General features: G+C 47.6%; 1 protein-coding gene across 1 annotated transcript in view; it reads right to left on the bottom strand.

Moving 5' to 3' along the window:
• Positions 1 to 15,233, bottom strand: part of LOC144098019 (uncharacterized) — a 40,915-nt gene extending 25,682 nt beyond the window's left edge. The window contains exons 1-2 of the mRNA XM_077630589.1: positions 15,092 to 15,233; positions 961 to 1,005 (exon numbers count right to left, since the gene is read on the bottom strand). The gene's annotated coding sequence lies outside the window, so the exon portion shown is untranslated. The remainder of the gene's footprint in view (positions 1 to 960; positions 1,006 to 15,091) is intronic.
• Between the last annotated feature and the right edge of the window lie 7,713 nt (positions 15,234 to 22,946).

Here is a 22,946-nt window from a genome sequence, read left to right as displayed (position 1 = left end):
ATCTCCAGTATATAAACTTCAGTCCACTTTCTCGTCACTTCCCGCCGTTGCAAGTCATGATTACACCGTACGGGGCACCTCAGGTGCATGGAGCCTTCAAGTCAACAAACCGTCTCTAACAGCGCACACCTGGTGCAAGGAAGAGAACCATCGTAACTTTACTTAAGGTATTTGCAACGAGAAATCGTATGACACCACCCGGGACGCTGTTCTACAAACGGTTGCGTCAAACTTTTGACACTAAAGTAGTCGGCAAAACTGGCGCCACATTGTGGTCAGCGAGTGGGGAGTTTGTATAGACAAACATGTACATGAATATCTGAAATGGCGGTGCTCGGCTTCTGTGCGCGTCATAAGGCCGCTTGATGACGTCACCCTATTTTTGTTGCCACAGCTGGGATTTTGTCTGCCATCTGAGGGTACACACATACACACGCCGCCGGCTTTTCTCGTAATTGAACTAGTAATACTCTCGCATTTAAAAAAAAAAGCAGTCTTGAGTGCACCGACTTTTTCCTTTGCGGAGATGATCGCTGGCGGCAACGCCTGTAATTGACTGTTGCGATTCTCTAGCATATTCAAAAACTCTATTTTCAGCGACAATGGCTTCAGTAATTTACAGATGAAAGTCAAATTAAGTTTGCCCTCAAGTGCCCATTAAATGTCAGCGATTCTACAAACACATCTGTCCATGCATCGGTTGCACATTTATTCACAATGAGTCGACGGTTACTCTGCGAATGTCGTTACGCAGCGCAGTCTTTCTTTTTAAGTTGGCTTCCTACGCACTTGTTTTGCTAGCAATTCTTTCTCACTTTCGACACAAGCGTAAATGAAAATACTGTTGTTGGGTGCGCACTCCGCTTTTCCTTAATTAGCTGCAGCACCTGCGCGTAGACCTATCGCCCACTGCATCGGTGCACGACAAAGGCGGCTATAGAAATAGTTCAGGGGACTTACCCAGCTCCCAGTTCTCCTCCTCGACGCTTTCGCCTGCATCCGTTCCTGCAAGGAAACGTCGGTATCGCACATTCAGGGGCTTCGACGTGTCGCCACGCGACCAAAGATGCATGATCTGCAGGCTGCGCGAACTCAGTCCACGGGAAAAATGCGGAAACAAGCGGGAGCGTGACTCTTGAAATCGCACTGGAATCAGTTAAGTGTTAAATGGGCGACAACTTTATCGAGCAGGACAGTTGTTTGGTTTGCTTTGGTTTGCGTGGGTTTAACGTCCCAAAGCGACAAAGCGACTCAAGCGACTCAGACGGCGTCTCCGGAAATTTCCACCAACTGGTGTTCTTCAACGTACACTCACATCGTACAGTACACGGTCCTCTAGCATTTCGCCTACATCGAAATTCCACCGCCGCTGCAAGGGATCGCATCCGCGTCTTTCGGGTCTGCAGCCGAGCGCCATAACTACTGAGCCACCGCGAAGGCAGGAGACAAAACACCGTGGAGCCCAGGGTACCGGAATAGTGCATAAGATAGACACTTATGGTTGACCGGGAAAAGGATAGAATTAATAATAAAAAAAATGCTGAGATAAGCACCACCAACGGAACAGGCTACAGCAAGAGCATAGGTGCTAGTAAAAGAGAAGTTTCAAAAGTCCGCGTACATTTAGTGATATTTTTTTGCCGAAAGTTTCTCTATTCTGGAAAAACGCTACCCGTCTTCATTCCCTTCTCTACATAACCTTCATCCATATCACAGATCCCTTGAAAGGAGTTGGATATGCTATTGAGAGCACTCGTGAAATTTTTCTTGCATCACGGCGCGGATGACGTATTTTCAACCTACGTAGCATTTCCAACGCACGCTCACCTTTGTTCTGGACATCAGATATAGAGACGAGCTAGGTCTGCTGATTCAGTCGGAGGATGCAAAAAAAAAATGATACTCAAGACATGAGTGATGAAGGCGATCGCCATGTAGCGATGGGCTGCATGTTGCCGCCAAGAAGGAACCAGTTGCTGAAATGTTTGACCGGGGACGGTACGCTTTCTGTCCCTCGAAAAACTTCACCGAGTTGCTTCACAGACCACACGTGGTCTGTAGCGGTCTGCTTCTCCCCAAATTCCGCCCTGAGTAGAAAGCAAAAATGGCGAACATCCCTCAGACGGATTGCATTAAACTGAGTAGTTGCGCTAGTTGGCACGTGTTCATGGTTAATGAAAGACGACGCTGCGTTAAGCACGACGTTGTATTTTGCGGCTCGTTCAACGTGATCACTCACATGAACTTCATTCATCTGGCTTTGCCTGTTGCGGGGCTTATTTTCATTGCGGGAGCCCTTTTACGGAGCCCACATTGGGCCTGCGCGTGGATGAATTCCGTACAATTTGGCAGCAGCCCCAAGATTCGCCCCTGTAGCCACGTCGATGACGAAGAGGTTGAGGGTGCGATAAAAATGAAATCCCCAAAACTAATTCGACAGGAGCTAAGATCATTGACTGCCTAATACCTGCAGATCTCTGATGTGCGTCCATTTGGCCGTCGAGGAATTGCGTGCAAGTCCTCGGACATCGCTTGCGTTGCTGACTTGCTTAAGTGCACAATTTTCAGCTCGCTGCCGGTGAAAGCATTCATTCCCGAACAGCTTGCATGTGTCAAGGATATTGTAAGAGGTGTCGACCCAGCATCGTCCACGCAAGAAATTCTACAGGAATTTCAGGATTCAGGCGTTGGGGTCCTTTCAGTCTACCGCTGCAGTAGAGAGGTAAACGGCTCGCGTGTTGCTACTGACTCGGTAATAACAACTTTTGCTGGCTCTTCCTGCCCTGCTGAACTAAAACTCTGGCCGATTGTATACCGTGTGGACCCTCTAGAACCCCGCCCTCTTCAATGCAGCAACTGTTGGCGGTTCGGGCATAGCGGCAAAGCATGCAAGTCGGAGACCCGCTGCCGTATATGTGGACAAGGTCATTCTGCTGATTACTGTACCTCAGAGCAGCCTCATTGTTGCCTCTGCAGCAACAATCACTCAGCTGATGATTCCAACTGCGCAAAACGTAGTAAAGAGCGTAGCTTGTTGACCATTATCAAATTGAAGCGGTGCTCAAGAGCCGATGCTTACGCTATTCTTAACAGGAAAAAAGATTCATATGCTAGTCGTGTGCGCGCTTCTGTTGGGGACATTGAGTCCAACTTGGCTGCCTCAATAGTGACCACAGTAGAAAAAGCTCGTAATAATGTGGTTGAGCGAATGCTAAACACTTTCTCTGAGGCGTTGGCTCAGTTTAGTGCAGTTGTCTGCGTCACCATCAACACCCGTCCTGGCAGCAATGTCTGCATCTTTTTCAGCTTCTGCAGCTAGTGCTAGCCGCTCTACATCACCTTCTGATGATCACCAGGTCCCACCTCACATCTCTGTTCCAAGCAGTGAATGTCGCAGTGACATCTGCAGAACAGATGTCGAAATGTCGTGCCCTACGCAGAAGCGCCGTGCTTCCTCATCACCATCTAATTCTAGTTCTCCACAGATGAAAGCTAAAAAGGGACCACCCAAACTTCATCCCCATGTTGATATCCTTAAAGAGGCGGTTTCGTCCTCTTCAATTGGTCAATAATCATGGCAGGTATCAAAGTGTTACAATGGAATTGCCGTTTCGTCTTGTCTTCTCTTCCAGATCTAGACATACTTATTCACAAGCATAAGCCTGATATTGTACTTTTACAAGAAACGTGGTTATCACCGTATAAATCAATTTCAATGAGAAACTTTCGAGTTTTCAGGTCAGATCGAAATGTTGGAAGGGAAGGTGGACTGGTAACCATGCTATCTAAAAACTTATGTCATCAGGCATCTATCTCTAAGAAAATTCTTCTCCCTGACTGTGAGCTTTTAGCGATCAAACTTTCATTTCCGCATTATGCTGATATTACAATTGCTAATGTCTATTTTCCTTTAGGTGTATGCAGGACAGACTGTTTAGACAGCTTGGTTACTGGCACAAACAATGCAGTCATCGCAGATTTTAACTCTCACCATAGTGACTGGAGAAGTCGCACTGATTCCTGCGGCCAGCTTGTCTGGTCGTGGCTGTCTGCAAATGCTGTACGCTGCTGCAATTCTAGAGAAATAACCTTTATACGAGGGGTCGCTCGCTCAGCCATTGACTTAACATTATCTGCAGGTAGGCTAGATCAGACTGATTGGTCGACAGAGGATTCGGGTACGTCTAGTGATCACTTTCCTATAACTTTCACTATCCGGTTATCTCCTCTTAAAACTAGTTGTGTAACCCGTAAAAATGTCAACCACAAAATATTATAAAAATTTGATGTCCGCATCACTTGCTTCCATAGTTAATACAAGCCGGGATGACAGAGCTCAGCAGACGGTTTTATTTTTGCAAAATGCAATAGACCACTCAATATTCGCTGTGCCCGCAGCAGCCTCTAATAAACAGCCGTTTCCTTGGTGGACAGAAGAATGTGAGAAGGCCTATCGTCGCAGAAAAGCGGCCAGGAAGAGGCTGTCCTGCAACCAGAGTCCGGCTAATTGGTTAAATTACAAATTCTTCTCTGCATCTTTCAAAAGAACAATTGCAAAAGCCAAGGAGGAGTACAACCAAAATTTAAACACATATCTTTCAAATCCTCGTCATCGGAAAGCCCTGTAGAGAATCATGGAACGTAACAAGAGTTCTGCCGTCCCACTTCTCACTAGTTCAACAGTGTTATCACCACAAAAGGCTCAGGAAAGCCTGGAGTGTATTGCTCAGGGATTGGCGTTACGCTTCCAGAAACAGAGAAACGTCCCTTTGTGCACAATTTCACCCTCTTCGGATTATACCGAGGTTTACACATAGAGCTCCTCTCAGTCCTGGCAATGTTGCATCCTGCAGCTCCTGGACCAGATGGTGTCACTGTTGGTATGATTAAAATTTTAGCCGAGGAGTTTACAAGCGCCCTCTTAGATATGGTCAATGCTTCTCTGGAAAATTCATGGATTCCAAGCATTTGGAAAACGGCGAAAACTATTTTATTAATGAAAGATGTAGGAAAAGGATACGTCTTAGATAATATTAGACCAATTGTGCTGACTACAATATAAGTCAAATTATAAGAAAGAATAGTGCACAGTCGCCTCACAAACATGTTCATGACATCAACGGTCTCAGCTCAGCTCAGATTGGCTTTCGTTATGGATGCTCTATATGGTCCGCGCATGTGGATCTAGAGAGCAGAATCCGGCTCTCGCTACGCAGAAGAGAAGTTTCAGCTTTGGTCACTCTTGATGTAGCAAAGGCCTATGACAGTGTATAGCATAGTATTTTCCTTAACAGACTTGCTCAGTTACATCCTCCAAACTACATTTATACGTGGATATCTGAATTTCTGAAGGACAGATTCATTTACTGCGCCGAGGGAACCCTACATTCAAATACATATTATCAATCAAGAGGTGCGCCGCAAGGATCGGTGCTATCCCCTCTGCTTTTTAATATTTTAGTCAGTGGCATCCCCATTCGTCCTGATATAACAGTTTTTATGTATGCAGATGACATAGCTTTTTTCGCCTCTGCCAGGGATATCCACTCCCTTTACCACATTCTGCAGGGATATTTGGACGCTCTTGGAGTATGGTTGCAGGGTATTAATTTATCCCTGAATTAAGACAAATGCGGAGTTTTGGTATTTCTTCCAGACAGGCCTTTGCACATTTCATTAGTGCATCCCTCTCTCCAGATTCCACAAGTGGAATACGTAAAATATCTGGGTGTTACTTATAAGCCAGCATTAGATTGGAGCCTTCATATAAAGAACAATGCGTTTCAAGGAGAACGCGCTCTAGGCCGGCTGACAAGAATCGCCAATAAAAAGTTTGGAATGCGCCGCGACACGTTATTGTTACTGTACAAAGCCTACGTAAGACCTATACTTGAATTTGGTTGCATTCTGTTCTCTGGCAGCGCAAGCTACAAGATTCAACCCTTAATCTTACTGGAAAGGCGCGCTCTCCGCCTCTGCCTTGGTCTCCAAAAATCAGTTTCAAACGCCCTGCTTTATCTGGAAGCCCGTATCCCTGATCTGACTTCCCGTTTTCAAATACTCACAATGCGAACTTTCCTCAGGTCGATGGACCCAGTGTCTGACGTCAGTACTCCTATTTTTGTGTCTAAGCCGGCCTTATTCTTTTCTCATCATTGGCCACGGTATCAAATGCACAAAGTATGTTAACGCAGAACCTTTCAACACCGATTGGTGTTGATCTCAGTTCTTTGCAGTGGGTTGATGACACGCCGGCAGCAGTGGAATTCCATTTCGACCACATCTTCCCATCTCATGCCAAACACATGCCCGCAAACATTTTAAACGGCATTCTCTCGGATCACATAGAGGAATACCCACATCATACGGTGCTTGCTACCGATGCCTCCGTCAAATGACAAAAAGCTGCAGTTGGCATCTTTTCGCAGGATTTGGCATGGAGCTATTTTGTCCGCATCCCAGATTATATTCCTATATTCTTTGCGGATTTTTTTGCTCTTGGAATGGCCTTCACAAAATTCCATGCCATGTGTCTCATGTTATTATTCTCGCTGATTGTTTGTCGGTGTTAGTCTCCCTTGACACTTCACAAGATTTTTTGCGCCGTATCCTGCGATTTTTTGTCCCAAGCACTTTGAAGGTGGTCCGTTTTGTCTGGGTTCCTGGCCATGCTGGTATTCATTCAAATGAGGTGGCTGATTACTTAGCAAGGTCGGCTCTGAACGGGTCAGTGACACATCCCGTCCCGAATTTCAGCCTGCTGGCGATTTCCAGGTTTCAGCGGTTCCTACATATTGTCACGGGTGGTACAGCTCGGCTGGATACGTCAAAGTAGGTGACTGCAGCGGACGCCAGTAGCAGTCCCAAAAGCGGAGCATTCGCAGCCAGACACTTCGGCTTCTTTTTCTAAGGCCAGCTCGCGCGCGCATTCCGCGTTCTCGTGGTTCTAGTAGAACGACGACGATGAATGGGCGGTGTCATTACTCCCCGGCAAAAAGAAGCATCGTCCCGATGCTGGGAGTGAGTGAAGAGGTCGGAAGGACTGAACGGGGTTAGTGGGCGAGGCTACCGATCGTGATAAGGCTTCAGGCGGACCACGTGAACCACTTCAGGGCACGGGGACCATCGGGACTTCTGAAATCCATCGGGAATGACCTCGTAGTTGAGGTCGCTCAATGACCTGACCACGCGGTATGGTCCTAAGTAGCGATGGAGGAGTTTTTCGCTCAGTCCTCGTCGCCGAATGGGAAACCACACCCACACACAGTCGCCAGGCGCATAATGGACGTCGTGACGGCGCCGATTGTAGCGATCTGCATCTCGAAGTTGTTGGTCCTGAATTCGAACTTTGGCCAGTTGGCGAGCAGCTTCGGCGCGTTCCAGGAACGTGTAGGTATCAGTGTGAAGGCTAGAGTCGTCCAGATGTGGTAACATTGCGTCGAGCATCGTCGTCACTGCACGGCGTAGGCGAGTTGGAATGGGGACATCTGCGTTGTTTCTTGCATGGCCGTATTGTAGGCGAAGGTGACATAAGGAAGCACTTCGTCCCACGTTTTGTGTTCAATATCGACGTACATGGAAATCATGTCAGAAAGGGTTCGGTTCAGTCTTTCAGTCAACCCGTTCGTTTGAGGGTGGTACGACGTTGTTCGGCGGTGGTCGGTATGACTGTAAACCAAGATCTCCTGCAGCAGCTCAGCCATGAACGCAGGGCCTCTGTCAGTGATCAGCACTTCAGGTGCCCCATGGCGGAGTGCGATCTGATGCACGAAGAACTTAGCGACTTCTAAAGCGGTGCCGCTGGGTAGAGCTGACGTTTCTGCATAGCGGGTAAGGTAGTCCGTCGCGACAATTATCCATTTGTTGCCAGAGTTCGAACGTGGGAACGGACCCAGCATGTCCATTCCTATTCGTTGGAAGGGCCTTGTGGGTGGTCTAATGGGCATCAAGAACCCAGCTTGTTTGGTTGACGGTACCTTGCGACGCTGACAGGCTCGGCACGTTCTGACGTAGTGAGTGACATCAGCACGGAGACGAGGCCAGTAGTAATTCTCTTGGATTCGGGCTAGCGCACGGGTTATGCCCAAATGTCCAGAAGTGGGTTCGTCATGGGAGGCTTGGAGGATTTCATTGCGCAGGCTAGGCGGTACGACGATTAGGTATTGCGTATTGTTTGGAGCGAAATTTTTCTTGACCAGAAGTCCATTGCGGATGCATAAAGATGGCAACACGCGCCTGAAAGCGCGTGGGGCGGTCGTGTTGCTGCCGTTGAGAAATTCCATTACGTCTCGAAGTTCGAGGTCGGCGCATTGTTGGTCAGCGAGGCAGGAGGCGCTGAGAGCAGTCAGTAAGATGTCATCATTACAGGCGTCGGTAGAAGGATCTACTGGAGCGCGGGACAGACAATCGGCGTCAGAGTGCTTGCGCCCGGATTTGTACACGACAGTCATGTATTCCTGGAGCCGCAGACTCCATCGGACGAGGCGAGCGGACGGGTCTTTAAGGCTTGCGAGCCAGCATAAGGCATGATGATCGGTCACCACCTTAAAATTTTTGCCGTAAAGGTACGGTCGGAATTTCGAAGTGGCCCATACAATGGCAAGGCATTCTTTCTCGGTAGCGGAATAGTTTGATTCGGCTGGTGACAAACATCGACTTGCGTAAGCGATGACCCGTTCTTGACCTGCTTGGATCTGGACCAGGACAGCACCTAAGCCGATGTTGCTGGCATCAGTATGGAGCTCCGTGTCGGCGTTTACGTCGAAGTGAGCCAGAACGGGAGGCGCCTGCAGGAGGCTTTGAAGGCTGCGGAATGCATTTTCTTGCGCTGCTTCCCATGTGAAAGGTGTGTCCGACCTTGTTAGGCGCGTCAGCGGCTCGGCAATGCGAGCAAAATCTTTCACGAAGCAACGGTAATACGCGCACAATCCAAGAAAACGGCGGACAGCTTTCAGGTCTTGCGGCAGCGGAAAATGGGCAATAGCTGTTGATTTTTCAGGATCAGGCTGAACACCGGCTTGATTCACAACGTGCCCTAAGAACTTCAGCTCTGTATACGCAAAGTGGCATTTCTCATTTTTGAGCGTGAGTCCAGAACACCTTATTGCTTGTAGGACCAATTAGAGGCGGTGAAGATGCTCCTGGAAAGTCGGGGCGAAGACAACATCGTCAAGATAGACGAGACACGTCTGCCATTTTAAATCGGCAAGTACGGTATCCATGAGGCGTTGGAAAGTTGCCGGTGCAGAGCACAGTCCAAAAGGCATGGCCGTAAATTCATACAGGCCATCTGGAGTAATAAAAGCTGTTTTTCACGATCCCGCTCATCGACCTCAATTTGCCAGTAACCTGACATCGAAGAAAAGTATTTAGCGCTACAAAGGCGATCCAGAGCGTCGTAGATCCGGGGGAGAGGATAGACATCCTTTTTAGTGATTTTGTTTAAGCGACGGTAGTCGGATCCTGAAAAATCAACAGCTATTGCCCATTTTCCGCTGCTATTGCCCATTTTCCGCTAGTCGGTCCATCGAAGAAAAGTATTTAGCGCTACAAAGGCGATCCAGAGCGTCGTAGATCCGGGGGAGAGGATAGACATCCTTTTTAGTGATTTTGTTTAAGCGACGGTAGTCTACACAGAACCGCAATGTTCCGTCTTCTTCACAAGGACGACTGGCGCTGCCCAGGGACTCCGGGAAGGACGAATTACGTCGTCGCGGAGCATTTCCTTAACTTGGCGGCCAATAGCGTCGCGTTCAGCGGGAGACACTCGGTAGGGGGACTGTCGGAGAGGGTGCACGTTATCGTCCGTAATAATGCGATGCTTCGCTAGGTGAGTTCGTCCAACACACGATGGTACCGAGAAGATGTCGCCGTAGCGCAGAAGAAGATCTTTAACTTGTTGTTGCTGCGTCGGGGAGAGTGCTGGATTGACGTCGAACGTGAAACCAGTGACTGGGCTCTGCTCTTGCGACAACGACATTGTGGAAATACTGGGTGTGCTGCTGACATGGGCGATGGCATCAACGTGAGCCACAACGGTTCCCACGTTCAGATGTTGGTGTGCACCACCGAAATTGGTTATCAGCACTTCTGTTTCTCCGTCGACGACATTAACGACTCCTCTGGCGACAGCAAGGCTCCTGGCAAAAAGCAAGATCTGGTTGCCTTCCGCGACGCCTTCGAAATTCCGCAAGTCTTGGCGCCGACAGAAACCATAATACTCGAACGAGGTGGGATGGTGATGTGGTCATCCAGGATGCAAAGTGCGGTCGGATGGTCTGGACCTCTGTGTATTGCGTTCTCTGTGGAGAAACACACGGCCTTTGACTGGAGGTCGATGACCGCTCCATTCTCGGTCAAGAAATCCATCCCGAGAATGACGTCACGTGAACAATGTTCGAGTATAACGAACGTTGCCAGGTAGGTTGCGCCTTGAACTGCTACTCTTGATGTGCAAGTCCCGGTCGGTGTAACTTAGTGACCCCCGGCTGTACGAATCTGTGGGCCCATCCACGGAGTGGTGACCTTTTTCAGAGTGGCGGCGAAATTTCCACTGAGGATAGAGTAATCCGCCCCTGTGTCGACGAGTGCAGTGACGTCTGTTCCGTCGAGGGAAATGCTCAGGTTTGCTGTCGTAGACGGCGTGTGAGCGGTACGGCGCGGTGTTCGGTCACGGCTGCGGTGCGGCGCGGGTTCATTTCGATACGTCAGGTGGCATTCCCGTCGAGTCGGCGTTTCACGGTGTTGGACGGCATTCGGTCGTGGCATCGGGTGGCCACCTAGTTGCGGCGTAGGAGGGTCTGTTACATTTCGTCGGTGAGCAACCTCCCCCTCAAAGGTTGCTGCTTTTAGTATTCCTGGCGGGGGCTTGGCGACCTTCCCCGAGGAAAGTCACCGTAAGACCGACGACGTGGGGATGGCGACCTGCGGGTCCCACCGGCAGATTCGGCCAGATAATCGTTGATTTCTCTGGGTCGCTGCCCAGGCTGCGGACGTGGTGCATCTGCAGGGAACCCCGGCAGGCCCATCTGACGATACCTGCAGTTGCGGTACAGGTGGCCCGGCTCACCGCAGTGATAGCAGAGAGGACGGTAGTTGGGAGTGCGCCAGATGTCACTTTTACGGGGATACGATGGAGCAGGACGAGCAGGTGGTGGCGGCCGAAAAGAGGCCGGGGTTTCCTGAAGACGAGTCGGCGGCGGTTGTGCGCGACGAGCAACAGCGGCGTATGTCATTTGCAGTGGGGCTGTGGACGGCTGAAAGGGAGCTGGTGTTGTAAGCGCCTGTTGCACCTCTTCCCGAATAATCTCGGATAGAGCAGTAACCGTTGGCGCAGGCGGCGTAGCCGGGAACAGCTTCTGGAGCTCCTCGCGAACGATAGCTCGTACGGTTTCACGAAGCATGTGGGTGTTACTGATGTCCGTGGTTGCCGCAGTCATGGCCAGAGGTTGACGTTCGTATTGCCGCAACCGCATATCGAGTGTCTTTTCCATGGTGGTTGCCTCCGACAGAAACTCTGCGACCGTGCTCGGTGGATTGCGAACCAGTCCGGCAAAGATTTGCTCCTTGACACCTCGCATAAGGTACCGGAGTTTCTTTTGCTCTGTCACGTCCGGGTCAGCTCGACGAAATAACTTTGCCATCTCTTCGAAGTATACCAGTATGCTTTCATTTGGTGGCTGGGTTCGGGACTGAAGGAGCAGATCGGCCCGTTCTCTTCGAATCACCGTGGTGAAATCCTTCAGGAACCGGTCTTTAAATACGTTCCACGTCGTTAAGGACGACTCCCGGTTCTCGAACCACGTACGAGCTGCGCCCTCCAGCGAAAAGAACACGTGTTGAAGCTTGGAGTCTTCCGCCCATCTGTTGTACCGGGCCACCCGTTCAAATTTCTCCAGCCAGTCTTCCGGGTCTTCGCCTGGAGATGGAGAACCTTGGAAGATCGGTGGCTCCCGAGGCTGCTGCAGCACAACAGAAGGTGAACTAATCGTCGTCTGCATGCCTATTTCGGGCTGGACGGTCGTCGACGAAGGCGCCGAACGAACCGCTTGGGTTGAGCGAGACTCCAGAAGCCTAAACTCGGGTTGAAGGCCTTGGAGCCGGCGGCTGCCGTGGTGTACAGGCGTCACCTCGATGGCAGATGACCCTCGAGGGCTTGAATCCCTGCTTGCTGGGGGAGTCCGAGGCATGGAATGCGTTACCCAGCGCCCTCCACCAGATGTCACGGGTGGTACAGCTCGGTTGGATACGTCAAAGTAGGTGACTGCAGCGGACGTCAGTAGCAGTCCCAAAAGCGGAGCATTCGCAGCCAGACACTTCGGCTTCTTTTTCTAAGGCCAGCTCGCGCGCGCATTCCGCGCTCTCGTGGTTCTAGTAGAACGACGACGATGAATGGGCGGTGTCAATATATAAGCCAGGTTACGAGATCCCTTACTAAATACCACTGACTATCAGCACTTAGCATATAATTGGAACGTCCGTTCGTGTAAATCCAGGTTGTGTGAGGTAACAATGACGCGGTTGCGGTGCAGGATTCCAAGTTTGAATTTATATCGCTGCAGGTGTGGGTTGACACCGACGAACCTATGTGACGCATGTGGGAAAGTTGAATCTTTAGACCATTTTCTCCTCTACTGCCCAAGGTTCGCACTTCAGAGAAAGATTTACCTGGAGGTCCCTCTCTCCAGGTTAGGGCTCCCTTTATCTTTGCCAGTATTATTATCGTTTGGTGCGAACGCCAAGCGATTTGCATTGGGTTCTATTTGTGGGTTTCTCCACGATTACATAATTGCAACAGGTAGCCTGATGTGCTAATTCTTTTAGTTCTACGAGCTCTTCTCTTTTCACCAAAATGCTGTCTGTTATCTAACTGTCAATATTGTTCTGTTGTTTTTATTGATTGATTTTTCAAAATTCACGATTGGTGCTACACTTTTGACGTCATCTTCCATGGAAACTTCTTTCTTTATTCTACTACACCTTGGCCAATCCCCCCGCGTGGGTATGTGCCATATACCTGGGGTGAAGAAGAAGAAGAAGAGCTCGGACGCTGGCGGGTCTCAGAACATTATCCGCAACTGGCCCACTCAGCAGCGTCTACGGACCGCTCGGCTGTCTCACCAGCCGTATAGCTACCGGGCATCCCTCAATAAATGTAGACGACGTTTGGCACATGCCCCCTTCAAGGCCTGGGGGATGTCCCGGAAGTTGTTCCGATCCGTTGCGATTCACTGCGATTGTTCTATGATAACTCAAAAGCCAGTGAAGCACTTTGAAGCTACATCAGTTTGCCTTATAACGCGCAGCTTCGAACGGAAACATAATCAAGATGAAGATACATATGCACTGTGCGGTGAATTTGTGGAAACAGACACCGTACACTCGAATATCCAGGCACAGTCACTCTCCCTGAGGCACTCGAGTTTAGAGATAACAATGGTCACGTAACTAAATCAGCGCGATAGAAGTTAGCAAAAACGCGATTGGAAGATTGGTGGCTCAAAAGTAGAGAGGTGACATAAGGTTAGTAGTGTAGGATTCAAAACATACTTAAATGGCGAACTTTAACAGCCAGTTACGACACGGTTAAATTAAAATAAAGTCTGGCAAGTGGCAACTGCCTCCACCCGGTTTCAAAGGGGACGCTACTTTCTTCCATTTTTCATCCCTTCCTTCCTCCCTTCCTTCCTTCCTTGCTTCCTTCCCTCCCTCCCTCCCTCCCTCCCTCCCTCCCTTCCTTTCTTCCTTTCCTCCCTCCCTCCCTTCCTTTCTACATAAACTTGGAGCTTAATTTCATTACAAATTAGAGTTTAGCTTCAGTAGAAAGCGGTAGTGCAGCTTGGTTTGGTTTATTGGGTTTTAACGTCCCAAAGCAACTCAGGCTACGAGAGACGCCGTAGTGGAGGGCTCCGGAAATTTCGACCACCTGGGGTTCTTTAACTGGAGCTCCATCGCCGCGACCGGTGTCGAGTGATACCGCGCTTCATAGCACGGATTACGAAAGATTTCAAATCGCCCTGGGAGTAAGACACACACACCTCATTTCTGTGTTTTGGCAACGCTCCTGCATGATGGCCTGAACTAATGGGGCGCGCTGTCGCGGGAAGGGGAGCGCTCCACAAAAATTGCGCCTTCACATTCCCGCTGGCCCTCAAACGTGGTTGTCTGACAATAGGGTGACGTACGCTTTAGCTCAGAATCCCTGTCACCGGTCTGCAAAGTGACGCTGTACAGACCGCGAGTCTTCTGAATTCCTCCTACCGTCTCACTTCGTCCTTTCTCTCGGAAAGAAATTGGAGCCAGAAGTTAGGTGAAATCCGTCTTTCCCTCACAGTAGACCGATTCAGTGTATCGTCAGCCTCCTCGCGGATGAGCAGAGACGCGTTGGGCTGGACACTGCCGCACATTCACCAAGGCGCAAGCAAGCAGGGGAAGAAAATGGTTCAGAGACCAAAGAGACCAGCGTACACAGTCAGTGCAGCGTATGGCAGAAGGAGACACTTGCGGTGCAGAACAGTATGTGCCGATGCGAAGACGACTGTGTCGACGCTGAGAGAGTCGCAAGAGAAGTGAACAAGGTCGGAAGAGCGTGGGGAAGGCCGATGTCGTTGGCGGCGAGGGCTTCGACACAGTAAACAGAACCACTAGCGTCCGGCAAAGGATTCGGCTGGGAACTCGATTTCAGCTCGAGCACAGTCGACAAGTGCGGCACGGCACGAAACTCCCAGACCAGAATAGCAGCATGTGAACAGGATGGCAGCATGCCCAACAAACTCTTTTGTGCAGAGAAAGTCCTCAATCACAACTCGAGCGGTACAGGCTGCCGACGGCTTGATGATACGAGCGCTGACAGTGCGCTGCGCGCTTCAGTCCGCATCTCTCTGGCTTTCTGTGCAAACGAATTCTCTCCTTCGTGCACCTTACACACAGATTAACAAAAACGCGCCCGACAAAAACAAACCAAGAAATTTCTGCACGTAGAGACATTTTCTCGCGTATCTCTCATTCAGAATGACTAATCGTTGGTCAGATGCCCGAGCTATGCACCACATGATTACCTTAAAAGAACAGATTCAATAAACACCCTACTCACCTGTGCGGCATCCAGCTTCACCAATACTCAAGGCGGACAAAGACAACCCGGCCTCTCCTCTTCCACGCGCGACGCCATCGCTTTCGGGTCGTTCTTCCTGTTGACCGGGACGGGTCGCCCCCGCATGTGACGTTTCGTCTTTACTCGCCTGCGTTGTGTATCGCCGCGAGGAGTCGGTTAATAATTAAGGGCAGTGCCAACACAAGGACGCCTCAATTGCAGCAATTTTTTTCTCGTCCGTGAGCCCACGCGTTCCTACAACCGGCTGAACTGTACCATTTACTCTCAAGTACACGCGCGAGTTTCCGGAAAGGGAACGCGCGAAGAGTAGCCCGCGCCCCCCCTGAGGCGCAGGGCGAGTTTGACGCATGCGCTAGCGACTCAAGAGGAACGAAGGCTGCGGTGTAGTACGCTAGGCTCTCGAGACGTGACTGTATGCCGCCACAAATGTCGCCTACTTCGATTGAACTCAAAAGAAATGAAGTCAAAAGATTCCTTCGCTTCTAATGACACCCCTACTCATTAGCGTACTGTCGCAAGCAAACGCAAACATTAGGCTTACATCCATTCTCCAAAAAGTATCGCGGATTGTGGCCTATGGGTTACGTGCTCACTTCACAGTCTGGAGGTCCTCGGTTGAATCCCCCACACCTTTATAAGAAGTTTCAACGCCACAGCGTTGAAGACGCCGTTACCCAGAAAATCCGGCGTCGGCTCGGCGTTGCGAGATGAAAACTCATGAGCATCAATCTGGTAGGTGGGGCAACCCACGAGGCAGGCGGGCCACCTAGGTCACGTGACCCAGCTTGCATCGTCATCACAACCTTCCCACCGGGTAGTGAGCAAAGTGCTCACCGTGGCGGTTAAATTAATCATTGGTACCTCACTCGGCAAGAGCAACTTGGGCCGCACAAAGCTCAACGCTGCACACTAAACACAAATCAACCCAGATGGGTGTTTTTGGCTTGTCTTCTAGCGTCCTCCCAAACAGAGGTTCGATATACACCGTTAGACTTGGGGTAGATTTCAGCACCAAAAAATATGGAGGACTTACGGTTGGCGAAGGGAGCAGATTGGGTGTCAATTTTTACACCAAAAAATACGAAGCACTTGCCGTTGACAATGGGAGTATATTTGGTGTAGATTTTTACACCAAAAAATATAATGCACTTCCGGTTTGCAATGGGAGGTTTCAACCGCGGCGATACGCTGAGCGGTGGCTGTGGTGTCGTGTCTATGCAGGCGCCGATTTTGCAACGCCGGCATCTAGGAGGAGGTGATGACAGCGGTCCGTTTTTCTATATTGCATTTTTGCTCTTTCTTACAGGGTTACTAGAATTGCTAACTATATAGGCGGAACGGTGCTAGTTAGTTAATCACAATAATCAGGTTCGAATGCGCTTTTTAATCATGAACAAAGCCCAATCGAACTTCAATTTTGAGATATAACAACCAGCCCCGTTCCGTCCATGCCGTTACGAAGTAGTACTGTAAGGAACAGGGCAAGAACGCTGGATACAAAGTGCATCGGACCGCTGTCTTCACCTCCTCCTGGATACCTGCTTTGCACGATCATGGCGCCATGCATACACACGACGTCCCAGTCACGTCGCAGCCTACTGCCGTACATCGCGGAAACAAAACGAGACCAGCGCTGGCGGCAAGGAAACGTCTTTAATCTGACTCCGCTGAGTATACGGCACTTCAGCAAAAAATACACAAACCATGGCTCCGGCGCTAGCCGAAAGTATCTTGACGGGGTGGTTCGCAATGGGCAAGAAAAGCAGAGTTGGGGAGACGACAGGCAATGAAACTGAAAACAAGACCGTGGTAACGGATCTACGTGCCAAATTCCTGCAACACATTTTTCTTCTCGTAAAAGTATACCATCTCTTCACTGTAATCCAAAAACCGAATCCCTGAAGTTAAAGAACCTGAATGGTGCACAAGCCATTTGCGGGCAGCTCCACATTGGACAAATAATCTTTGCCATCTCTCTGCCTTTAGAAGTTTTTTAAAAGAATGCATTTGTATACTGTATCCTTAAAATCCGTTCATTACCATTACTTATTTTTACAGTCCATAATAGACCTCCTTAAAGAGAATTTTTAATTCCGTGCTCCACTCGCGCATTGAAAATATTTTTCGAGCACTATTTTCATCCAATCTATAAGTCCTCAAAGTCTATAAAAGCAGGATTTGCAGTAAGGATTATAAAAACTGCATATAACTTGTGTTCCGTGTTTTTTTTTTTGAACAAAAATATAGTCCTTGGATTTTACCTTCATAGTGCAAGGTAGCTGTGTAAATTTGTTAGACATTTTTTTTCCGAGACTGCAGTTTTAAGCACTTTACAGAACATTGTTACTAGCACGTCCACAAAACACTGTTCGCAATTTAACTTCTTCATGCGACTTACATTCATTCCATTGGATGCTCGAAAATACTGAATTACACAGAGCACCGCTACAAATAGCACTGTATTATCACAAATGTCAGTTACTAACCTACACACATATCTGAAATATTACACCAGCAGCATTAAAAGGCTGCTTAACATGTCAAGCTTATTCAATTGAAAAGAAATTGAAGAGCCTGCGTAAACTAAAGGTCAGAAAGACCTGTAGATTGCAATTTTATTTTTTTAAATGGAGGACAATAAACAACATTTGAAACCACAAATCTTAGACAGGTATTAGAGATAGGGACTAACTTGAAATAAGCAACTAAAAGTAATCAAAACGGTCCAATAGCAAACCTTGAAAAACAATGCAGAGCTGACTTGAGAACTTCTTCGCTACACTTCAGGCTAACTAGTGCCGTCAGATAAGATTAGCTAAAAAAATGTTATGCACCAGACAATTCCCAGTGGTTAATTCCAAGTGGCTAACTTCAAGATGCAGATTACAAACTACAGTAAAAGAAATACTAAACAGACATCCTAAAGCAGCCCACTAAATCAACAGTAAAATATCAAAGGTATCCAACCTCTAATGTTTGTGTTTGTTCTTGAGAAACACATGGGATGAACATAACCTTAGAAAACATATACAATACATTCAATTTAACACAATCACATAAAAAGAACACAAAACAAAATTTTACACTCAGTATATGGTGGCCTATGCTCTAGGGAAAGTTTATGTGCCCCGAAAGATATGTAAGCCACCCATTTGAAGGAGCCTGTAAGAAATAAAATGCAGCACTCATACCTTTTATGGAAAAAATTAGAATACAGAACCACATGCACACATGCTTTTCAATCTACCTAACAAGTAATGACTAATGCTGAAACACAAGGAATTAGTCATTAGTCAACCTGCTATTACGTGACTGTGCGCACTACAAGCAAAGCAAAAACGCATCGGCTAAGGTCAAAGCGCTCAGGACACAGGCATTCTCTTTGATCGCGAGAAAGGCATTCATCACCTTCACTTTAGGACGAAGTGAAGAAAAATCAACTGATCAGACTAAGGACTAGTACTTTGAGATTAAATAAGTAATTGAATTTCTGAATACCTGTGTCTAAGCACATATTTGCTTGAAAACTTAATTGTTCACCAAATCCATTATCACCATTATTTTTCTAATTAAAGGATATATATAAATGCTAGCAAATGTGGCAGAACAGGGTCTATTAAAAAGCAAAAAAATACAAAATGCTGACAGTGCTCTCAGGAAGCTGTCCGCGCTAGATGCAAAATGATAAAAACCATGACTAGCCCATGCAGGGACAAGAAACCAGTGGGGTGATGATTCTTAGGGTCAACGAAATGTTGCTGTTCCTGTTTGTCATGTCTTTCCATGCTGTCACATAATGCGAGTACAGCATTTGTCGAAGTTTAGAGCCCAAGGAATTCATTTCTGAGCCTTGTTGTGCATCGCTAGCATTCCAGATCTCTTGAACGTACAGAAAATCTTGCCCTGACCACCTTGAATGTTGGACATCCATGGATGCTCAGAGGCCTTATTACACGGCTTAGAAGCCAAACCCTTTGGCTCTGTACTTTTTGACAAGGGATATACATCAGTTTTCTCACAGATTCATGCTGATGTTGTTTTCCTTTTTCTTCACTCTGACCAACTGTATCATATTAACATTGATAAGCTAAAGCAACACAGTTTGTGTTCCACTACCAGTATTCCAAACAGTACTAAAAAACTAGACATGTAAAACACATACAGGCATTAGAAAAGGCAGCTGTGAAGGAAACACGAAGTCGTTTTTAAAAACTGATGAGCTCAAAACCATCGAAGCGTGGTTTATTTTAATCCAAATATCTAAAAGCACTCTCAAGAAAGGTCAGTAGACAGGGTGCCTTCTTTAGATTTTCCAAACGGAACACCCAGAAGGCTGCACACAGCAGAATCCCCACAGAAGCGATGAGGTTTTCACTACAGGGTGATGGCCAATGAACAGGAAAACTGCGCCTTGATAGGTGAGGAGGCATGCAGTAAGCGCTTGGCCCTGCAAAATTAAGAACAAAATTTCACTGACATTTCTAACACTTGTGGAAGTGCAAAAAAATATTGTCACATTTCAGTATAATGCAAATTATGACTACACTATCCTAGGGACGAATTCATGAGGGGGTGGTCTCCCCTCCTCAAGGTGAGAAACTTTACATAGAAAAACCATGCTCAACCCAATTTATCAAGAATAAATTCAAAGAAATGCGAGGTTCAAACATGTCACTGACCGATTTTTAAAGATATTGGTAACCAGGCTAATGTACTTGGAGCTATCAACACTGTCTAGCTTCAACTTCATTGCCCACTACTATGTGCAGGAGACCTTGGTGACAAGTTTTGTATCAAAACTTTTTCATTCATGATTCGTTAGTATGGATGAATCACTTTGCGAGAATATTGCTCGGAAACCAAAGTGTTCATATTACAGAGGTGCAACTGTACATATGATTTGTCCATTAGAGCCATGATCACATTTAGTGGGCCACCACAACTGTGCAAAAAAGTTAAACAAAATGCTGCAATGGCCTCCCTGCCAAAGATTTGAAAACCATATTCTAGCTATAAGACAACTGAGCTGCTCAATCTCATTTAATTGCAACCAGTGCAGCAACAGCCTAACAGTAATCGAAATAGAGGCTAAAGAAACATTGGTGAGCCACTGCTCATAAGGGAGAGTGATACAAAGTGCGTATTCGAAAGGTACGGCTGCACACGAAATCTACCACTCTTGCTTTATCCGTGACATTTGATACATATGGCGACTACAGGAATTCTTGCTGAGCATCAAAGAAGCAAATGTTCTCTAGGGAATCACATTTTGAGCACCTATAACAGCCCGGGATGCAACAATCAGTAGTGCCCATGAATCATATTTGTTTGTGTTTAATGAAGACCTAAAAATACAAAACTGGTATGGTGTTGTTCAAAGTGTATATCGCCATTATACACAGCTTGTGAAGTAGCACTCCACAATGATTGGACGCCATCGAAGAATAAAACACAAAACACTCTTTTCCAACTAAGAATACAAAATAGCTGCACCGTATCCAGACCTCATTACCATTTGTCAATAAATTGAAAAAAAACATTCGCAAAAGCAAATAACGGTGATCGCCTCTCCATAATTTCGTGCAAATCTAAAGAAACCACAACCGTCTCACCATTGGATTATTGGTTAGTTGAAAAGAGCGGTAGTGAACACACGTGAAAATGAGACAGTAGCAATGCAAATCACAAAATAGCAGCTTTTCAGTACGCTGTATCTGGTTTAGTCATGAAAGTTCTCTATTTTCAGAACTGAGCATAGTTGCAGAAGTTACACTGGCTCCTTATTCCTACTATTGTCTTTTTTTTTTAATTGCACAAGTAACTATGCCTGGATTTTAACGAAAATCCATTGGGGGTCAGCAGCTCTTTACTGTCACTGTTTGCATCCCGCCTCTTTGCAAGATAACGAAACACCAGGGCTTCGTGCCAGCCCCATTCTAAAATAATCACAAAACCCAAGCCTTGCTAAGGCTCGTGATATCAATGACTACATTTGAGCAAATTCTGTGCCTAATAGGCAGTCATCAGATGCTCAGATAAATACTGAGATGCTAATTTCGTACAAAAATTTCAGTTCCTGCCTATGTCCACCAATAATTTGACCAAAAATACCTACAAGTGTTGCAGGGGGCATCTTTCTTTGCGACTTAACTCTGTACGGTTTGGTACTGCTTGTAGACAAAACTGATGCAACCTTGGAGTTCATAGATTAGAACCTTTATAGAACAATGTCTAGTCAGGTTTGATACCAAACAAATCATTATGAATAAAATGTATGTCGTTCGAATTACTGACTTCAATAATGATAGGTGAGCAAGGCAATGAAGTATGTGATGCTTTGAAATTAAAGCAGCTGTTATATTTTCACAAATAGTGACAGCACGTTTATACTGCATCCATCGAAGTTATGCCGCAACAAACCGCAGAACATAAGGCAAGAACTGACAGCCGTTGCTTTCTCGCTTTCACTCGTGTTCCAGTGAAAAAGAAATTGCGCCATTGACTGAAAGCAACTAATAATCAGATTGGAATTCTAAATGTGGCGGCCGAATCTATGACGGCAGAATACAAGTATGCACTTCAGAAGCTTTGAACACATTCATAAATTTGCTGCGACGCGCACGATAAGCAAAATTATGTTTTTTGTGGGGAACCATGGCATTTTAGAAAAAGCGAACTGATTTTTTATGTGTTAATAGCGATGCCGCATATCTCGTTCTGCGAACATGCATGAAATTAAGAGTGGCCAAAAATGCTGGACATATCCAAACTAAAATGACACAAATGCTTCGGAGGGCACTAAAATAACAATGCCGAAAACATACAGCCGCTTGCAAGGTGTACTTCAGTACAGACGCAAGCAGACTTGTACTACAGAGCGCTCGTGCGGTGCTTTGCGGAATGAAGGCGAACTTATAACGCACTCAGTGGGATTGACTGACAATGCAGGTGCTCAAGCGCTGGCGCATAGTCATATAGAATAACCAATACACTGGCAGCGCGTCGTTCAGAAAACTGCGCTTACAACGATATTAAAGACGCAGAATCACTTACCATGACGGCGAGACGGATGTGAGACGGCAGGGATTCAAAAATATCCTTCCGGGCAGCAGTGTTGAGGTAGAAATTTCTCTCCCGCTGGCCAATGGCGCGGCAAAGCCAGCGCTTGTCTCAATTCGCTCACAACGGCGCCATACCGCCATTCGCTAACCAGAGCGAGGGGCAAGCTCAGCCGTCGTTTACGATATCCACTTCGGTGAACTCGGTTAAGCATCCATGTTCCCTTTCTTCGTCGCGCATCGAAAAGCAGCAGCGGCAAACGCACAGTCGCCGCTCACGATATCCGTTCCGAAAGAGGCTCCAGACAACCCGCCGCGCTCATTCTGCGACGATATTCGAGACGGCCCCCCTGGCGCTGCTAGGCCTAGCGCCTACGCCGCTTCGGTCAGAGCGTCCGCACTCACGAGTCACGACTCTCTCGCTAGAGTGTACTAGAATGTTTTGAGTGGCGCGACCAGCCGCCGCGGAGAGGGCCGGTGAGCGTGGAAGTTGGCGGTGGCGCTGCAGTCAACCGCACTTGAATGCGTCTCCGCGGTCAGCCTGCCGTTTGCTGCCGCGCACGGAAGTCGCTGCGCAATTAATGCCCGCTTCATGTTCATATTAATGCATCGTTCCTCTTTAGTAAAATTAATTATGCAAATGCTGTGACCTCACGCACCCCATAAAAAAAACTCCAAAAAATGCGTAGCAGTAAGTGAAATGCCTGGAATTTTACACAGGAGCTCCCTTCCCTGTGTAGATCCACGATCTTCCTTAGTTTGCACAACGCTGCGAC

This window comes from Amblyomma americanum, chromosome 7 (assembly GCF_052857255.1).
Source record: "Amblyomma americanum isolate KBUSLIRL-KWMA chromosome 7, ASM5285725v1, whole genome shotgun sequence".
In the NCBI taxonomy this organism is placed as follows: Eukaryota; Metazoa; Arthropoda; class Arachnida; order Ixodida; family Ixodidae; genus Amblyomma; species Amblyomma americanum.
This window is presented reverse-complemented; position numbering and strand designations above follow the sequence as displayed.